The sequence below is a fragment of the Leucopleurus acutus genome, assembly GCF_964270905.1.
Source record: "Leucopleurus acutus genome assembly, chromosome: 3".
NCBI lineage: Eukaryota > Metazoa > Chordata > Mammalia > Artiodactyla > Delphinidae > Leucopleurus > Leucopleurus acutus.
Window position 1 is genome coordinate 121,682,052 of NC_139145.1, and position 7,242 is coordinate 121,689,293.

At 40.8% G+C, this 7,242-nt stretch overlaps 1 pseudogene across 1 annotated transcript; it reads left to right on the forward strand.

The window, feature by feature from the left end:
* Positions 1-6,303: 6,303 nt before the first annotated feature.
* LOC309959511 (ras-related protein R-Ras2-like) lies at positions 6,304-6,917 on the forward strand (annotated as a pseudogene). Its single transcript has one exon. The product of its transcript is annotated as a ras-related protein R-Ras2-like (transcript).
* Positions 6,918-7,242: the final 325 nt, after the last annotated feature.

Consider the following 7,242-nt stretch of genomic DNA (forward strand, 5'->3'; position numbering starts at 1 on the left):
TATTTTTTATACAGCAGGTTCTTATTAGTTATCCATTTTAGACATATTAGTGTATACATGTCAATCCCAATCTCCCAGTTCATCCCACCACCACCACCACCACCACTTTACCCACTTGGTGTCCAAAGGTTTGTCCTCTACATCTGTGTCTCTATTTCTGCCCTGCAAACCAGTTCATCTGTACCATTTTTCTAGTTTGAGTACTCTTATTGTAGATCCTTTCCCTCCCAGGGATAGCCACTCTGTCCTATCTGTTCATCTCTTTGTGTGTCCTGAGAGCTTGGTTTGTATCTAGTAAGTGCATTCACTCTCTGGTTTTCTGTCTGCCCAGGGATGCAGATTTATGGGTCTGTGTTCAGAAGAAGCCAAACATTAGGTTGAGATCATGAGAATCTGTAGACTTCAGGACAAATATGTGAGCAGACTGGGCACCCCATTTGTGGCTGGTGTCCTGCTAACCATTGCCAGCTCTTAGTGTGTTCATCTCAGTCTAGATAAACGGTCTTAGTCCGTAAGGACCTTATCCTCTGTTTCCTCGTTGCCTTGCTTGTGCTGGGAAGTCCTATCCCAGTATCACCTGCCTGGTGTCAGACACAGATCGGAAGGTCTGTAACTGGAGGTGTCTCACTTTAAAACACACAAAAAAATTCTTTTCTTTATTTTTTTGGCTGCATCAGGTCTTAGTTGCAGCATGTGGGATTGTGGCGTGTGGGTTTTCTCTCTCTAGTTGTGGCGCGCAGGCTCAGGGCGCATAGGCTCTGTAGTTGTGGCATGCGGGCTTAGTTGTCCTGTGGCATGTTGGATCTTAGGTACCAGACCAGGGATCGAACCCGCGTCCCCTGCATTGGAAAGTGGATTCTTTACCACCGGAACACCAGGGAAGTCCCGAGGTAGCTCACTTTTATGGGAAACTAGAGACACATGTTTTCACAAACACCACTCCCATCACCTGTGGCAAATGAGATTCTTTGCTTTCTTTCTCTTTGGCTACTGTTGGGAGTGACTAAATTATGGGTCTTCATTTTCTGCACCCCTTTGGGGGGTTGCCTCTTGTGTCCATGGCTGAATCATAAAAAGGTCCGTTGGTTTTGAGGCACATTTTAGAATACATATACGTTTGCAGATCCTAAGTCGTCAGTGGCCAGACAACAGATCTTTCGATTTGAAAAAGAGTTTATATTTGTAAGAATTTTTAGGGAACTCTCACCCTAAACAAATATCCTATTACCAATATGGAAAAATCAAACTGAAAGGAGGACATAAAGAAAGATCACAGCTAGCTTAAAAGTCTCCCTTAACAAAATTAAAGAACAGAAATCAAAATCTATATCCACCATAAACTCCCTCCTCCACCTCCCTGCTACAAATGGCCCACTTGGGCCTTTCCCCTGAAGGTTAATTGGGCTAAAGTGGAATGAAGTACTCAGAGGGAAGGAATACATCCTAAAGCCTTTGTTGAACGATTTATAAAAACATTCCAAAGACACAGAGCTCTAAATCCAGAAGCCCTGGAACATAGGAATCTTGGTTTCTGCCTTAATTGGAACTCTCTCTGATATACGTAAGAATTTCAAAATAATATAGTTGGATGGGTAGGCCAGCCCCTTAATATCACTACTGAGGCTGCCACTCAATTCTTTGAAGAATTAAAAATATCTGTCCTGGGCTTCCCTGGTGGCGCAGTGGTTGAGAGTCCGCCTGCCGATGCAGGGGACACGGGGACATGGGTTCGTGCCCCGGTCCAGGAGGATCCCACATGCCGCGGAGCGGCTGGGCCCGTGAGCCATGGCCGCTAAGCCTGTGCGTCCGGAGCCTGTGGTCCGCAATGGGAGAGGCCACAACAGTGAGAGGCCCGCGTACCGGAAAAAAAATTAAAAATCTGTCCTTACCTTACTAACCAAGTCTTTATAAAATCAGAAATATGGTTCTAGAAGTAACCCAAAGTACACCCATCTTTCTGACCAGTTCCAAAGCCTCCCCTATTCATCTCAAGATACTTGCTGATACTTTAAGAAGTCAGGATGTTGGAAAAGGGACTGACCTGAACTTAAGAAAAAGAGACACAAATAGTAATTACGCTGGGCCTCAGCCTTCTCAGTCCTGCTCCTCTGAAACCTCTTCGCAACTAGGCCTCAACCTGGGCCAATTAGAAACTACAGACTCTCAACACAAATAATTCTGCCCACCTACTACATCTCCCTCTCCCCCTCTCCCCTTAAAAATGCCTGTTTGCAAAGGCTCAGTGCTACCAGACGAATTTACTGTTGTCCCGGCCAAAATCTGGTAATAGGCAAATATGCCCCTGAAAACGCTCTTAGAGCAGTTATTTTAAAAGGTTGCTTTCTTCCTCTCCCTCTTTGAGATGTAAATCTTCTACCACCCAGAACCGTCTTCTCCAGGACCCGAGAGCCATCTCTTTAAAATGCAAACATCCAAGGAAATTAGGCTGGCTCTCAGCCTGAGGGATCCCTTGCTTTTAATTGTACTATTGCCTTCTGTCATAAAGTATAAGAAATTTATTTCTCCTCTTAATAAAAACCAATTAATATCCCCCTTTAATGAACCCCCAGTGCTCTTTTCCTTAGCACTCCCCGGGCTTTAAAAAGTAACTTCTCGGGACTTCCCTGGTGGTCCAGCAGTTAAGACTCTGCACTCCCAATGCAGGGGGCCCAGCTTCCATCCCTGGTCAGGGAACTAGATGCTGCACGCCGCAACTAAAAAGATCCTGCACGCGGCAACTAAGACCCGGCATAGCCCAACAAACAAACAAATAAATAAATAGTAACTTCTCAGGCCACTAAAACAACCACCTGAGTGAGACTGAACTACAGCCCCCACTGATTATACATCAAGGCAAAGAAAAGGTCTTAAAGGTCTCCCCCACAAATATTGGTAAAAAGCTTTAGCCCATAGGTTGAACAAATAACAACTCATTTCGTCTGCTAGAAACATAGTCTGAATAAAAAGTGGGACAAAGACAAACACTAATTCTTACCTAAACTAATAAATTTTGGATTACTATGAAAGCTATAAGGTCTCTATTTGTGTCTGCATGTATGCTTATGTCTGTCTATGTATGTAATATCTATATGTGGTATTTTCTTACCCCTGGATGGTATAGCCAAATTAATTTATAAAATTCCTTAAAAGAGCTCTACTTTAATTGGCTTAGAGAAAAATAAAAACATATAAATGAAATATGCCTAAAACTCAGAAATCTAAAATTTTTCAAATTCACATGATTTGGGTAAATCTTTAGTAAATAAGACTAGCTTAATATCATTTGTTTAATAATAAAAATAACTGTTTCTTCTGAGTTATCAGCATTATGATACAAACATATTTTCAGACTACTTGGGTTTACTAATCAAATAAGCTATTATTTACTATATGTTTAAGATTATAAAACTTACAGATTTTATTTTTTTTTATTGGAGTATAGTTGCTTTACAATGTTGTGTTAGATTGTGTTGTACGGCAAAGTGAATCAGCCACACGTATACATATATCCCCTCTTTTTTGGATTTCCTTCCCATTTAGGTCACTACAGAGCACTGAGTAGAGTTCCCTGTGCTATACAGTCGGTTCTCATAAACTATCTGTTTTATACATAGTAGTGTATATATGTCAATCCGAATCTCCCAATCCATCCCCCACCCCCTTCCCCGCTTGGTATCCATACATTTGTTCTCTACGGCTGTGTCTCTATTTCTGCTTTGCAAATAAGTTCATCTGTACCATTTTTCTAGATTCCACAAATAGGCGTTAATATACGATATTGGTTTTTCTCTTTCTGACTTACTTCACTCTGTATGACGGTCTCTAGGTCCATCCATGTCTCTGCAAATGGCACAATTTTGTTCCTTTTTATGGCTGAGTAGATTTTATTTTTTTTAAATTGAAGTATAGTTGTACACTTAGGTGTACAGCAAAGTGATTCAAAGATATATATATGTGTGTGTGTGTGTATATATATTCTTTTTCAGGCTCTTTTCCATTATAGGTTATTACAAGAAATTGAATATAGTTCCCTGTGCTATACAGTAGGTCCTTGTTATTTATCTATTTTATATATAGTAGTGTGTATCTGTTAATCCCAAATTCCTAATTTATCCCTCCCTCCTCCTCCCCTTTGGTAACCATAAGTTTGTTTTCTATGTCTGTAAATCTGTTTCTGTTTTGTAAATAAGTTCATTTATATCATTTTTTTAGATTCCACATATAAGTGATATCATATGATATTCATCTTTATCTGACTTACTTCACTTAGTATGATAATCTCTGGGTCCATCCATGTTGCTGCAAATAGCATTATTTCATTCTTTTTTATGGCTGAGTAATATTCCATTGTGTATATACACCGCATATTCTTTATCCATTCATCTGTAATGGGCACTTAGATTGTTTCCATGTCTCAGCTATTGTAAATTTTGCTGCTATGAACATTGCGGTGCGTGTACCTTTTCGAATTAGAGTTTTCATCTTTTCTGGATATATGCCCAGGAATGGTATTACAGAATCATATGGTAACTCTGTTTTTAGTTTTTTGAGGAACCTCCATGCTGTTCTCCATAGTGGCTGCACCATTATTCTCACCAACAGTGGAAGAGGGTTCCCTTTCCTCCACTCCCTCTCCAGAATTTAGTATTTATAGACTTTCTGATAATGGCCATTCTGACTGGTGTGAGGTGATACCTCATGGTAGTTTTGATTTGCATTTCTCTGATAATTAGCAGTGTTGAGCATCTTTTCATATGCCTACTGGTCATCTATATGTTTTCTTTGGAAAAATGTCTATTTAGGTCTTCTGCCCATATTTTTCTTTTGACTGAGTTATTTATTTTTTTGATAGTGAGCCATATAATATATGTGTTTTGGAAATTAATCCCTTGTTGGTCGCATTGTTTGCAAATATTTTCTGCCATTCTGTAGGTTGTCTTTCCGTTTTGTTTATGGTTTCCTTTGTTGTGCAAAAGCTTTTAAGTTTAATTAAGCCCCATTTGTTTATTTTTGCTTTTGTTTCCATTACTCTAGGAGACAGATCCAAAAAAATATGACTGCGATTTACGTCAGAGTGTTCTGCCTATATTCTCCTCTAGGAGTTTTATAGTATATGGCCTTACGTTTAGGTCCATTTTGAGTTTATTTTTGTATATGGTGTTAGAGAATATTCTAATTTCATTCTTTTACATGTAGCTCTCCAGTGTTCTCAGCACCACTTATTGAAGAGACTGTCTTTTCTCCATTGTTTATTCTTGCCTCCTTTATCATAGATTAATTGACCATAGTGAGTGGGTTTATTTCTGGGCTTTCTATCCTGTTCCATTGATCTATGTGTCTGTTTTTGTGCCAGCACCATACAGTTTTGATTACTGTAGCTTTGTAGTATAGTCCGAAGTCAGGGAGCAAGATTCCTTAGAGATTTTATTTTAATCAAATTAAATCGTTGCTCTTACAAATTTTATTTCAACAACAATTGTGTTTTATTATATGTCTGCTTAGAAGTACTTTCCAAAATCTTTTTGGTAACTTGAAACCTTAGAGTTATACAAAGTTAAATAATAGATATCCATTAAATATCTAGATCATTTCCAAATAATATAAAATACTGAAACATTAATTACTAAACATAGCTTTAAGTTTATCTATTTTGACTTCTTATTTATACAGGAAACTAAAGATATTTGGTTCTCTGAACAAAAATGATATTTTTGTCATATTGAGAAATTGTACTTTGAGGGCAGCATAAGTCTCTAGAAACTGTGAGATGATGTATTGATAAATTTGCTAATCTACTACACAATGCTGGTGGTCTATGACAGTTCACAATTGTCTACTTCCTAGTTTTGTCTGGGAAATAAAGGTTACTAAGGGTTCAAAATTATAATCAATATATGTAAATGAAGCTACTAGAAATAAATAAGGGTGAAGAAGAAAACTCTGAATGCAAAGTATTCAAGGAGTGTAGGATTGTGTTTGTTAAGAAAAAGAAAAGAGTAATTCTGTCCAAAAGTAGTTGTTTAAAGATTGTTCCATTGGCACTGTGAAGACGTGTGCTGGAGTGCGCCCCCCCGGCCACTGAAGCCCCTCGCCGCTGTGGTCACCTCGCTTCTCTGCGCCTCGGTCGGGACCCAGGCAGCCCGGGCGCTGCGCTGCCACCCGGACGGGCCCTCCAGCAGCTCCTGGCGCCCGGGACCCCCGCCCGGCTGCTCGCCCGCGGCCCACCGGCCGCACAAGTCTCCGGAGCCGGGCCTAGGACGGGCGGCGGCTCGGCGTGGCCGGGCTGGGCTCGGCGGTATCCACATGGCCGCCGCCGGCTGGCGGGACGGCTCCGGCCAAGAGAAGTACCGGCTCGTGGTAATCGGCGGGGGCGGCGCGGCAAGTTGGCGCTCACCATCCAGTTCATCTAGTCCTATTTTGTAACGGATTATGATCCAACCGTCGAGGATTCCTCCACAAAGCAGTGCGTGACAGATGACCGGGAGGCCCGGCTAGATATTCTGGATACAGCGGGACAAGAGGAGTTTGGAGCTATGAGAGAACAGTATATGAGAACTGGCGAGGGTTTCCTGTTGGTCTTTTCAGTCACAGATAGAGGCAGTTCTGAAGAAATCTATAAGTTTCGAAGACAGATTCTCAGAGGAAAGGATCGTGATGAGTTTCTAATGACTTTAATTGGTAATAAAGCAGATCTGGATCATCAGAGACAGGTAACGCAGGAAGAAGGACAGCAGTTAGCACGACGACTTAAGGTAACATATGTGAAGGCGTCAGCAAAGATTAGGATGAATGTAGATCAGGCTTTCCATGAGCTTGTCCGGGTTACAAGGAAATTTCAAGGGCAGGAATGTCCTCCTTCACCAGAACCAACACGGAAAGAAAACGACAAGAAAGGCTGCCACTGTGTCATTTTCTAAGAATCCCTTGAATTTTAGCTACAAACTGCCAGGAAAAGCCCTCATCTTCTCCCTCTCTCCTTACAGTTAACATCACGCTGGTACCTTTATAGCCTTAGATAAATGATCACCGTGGTAGCCTTAGACCAAGAAGCTGGCTAATCCTTTCCATGAAGCTAATCCAATGGTCATTCAAGACAGATTTAAAGGAAACACTAAGGCTGCTTCAAAGATTAATTCCTTTAAAATGGATATCTATATATACAGACACATTCTTTTTTTAAGGGCTTACTTTTAATAAGGATGAATCAGCTTTGGAACCTAAGCTGTTTGCCAAGCTGAAGTC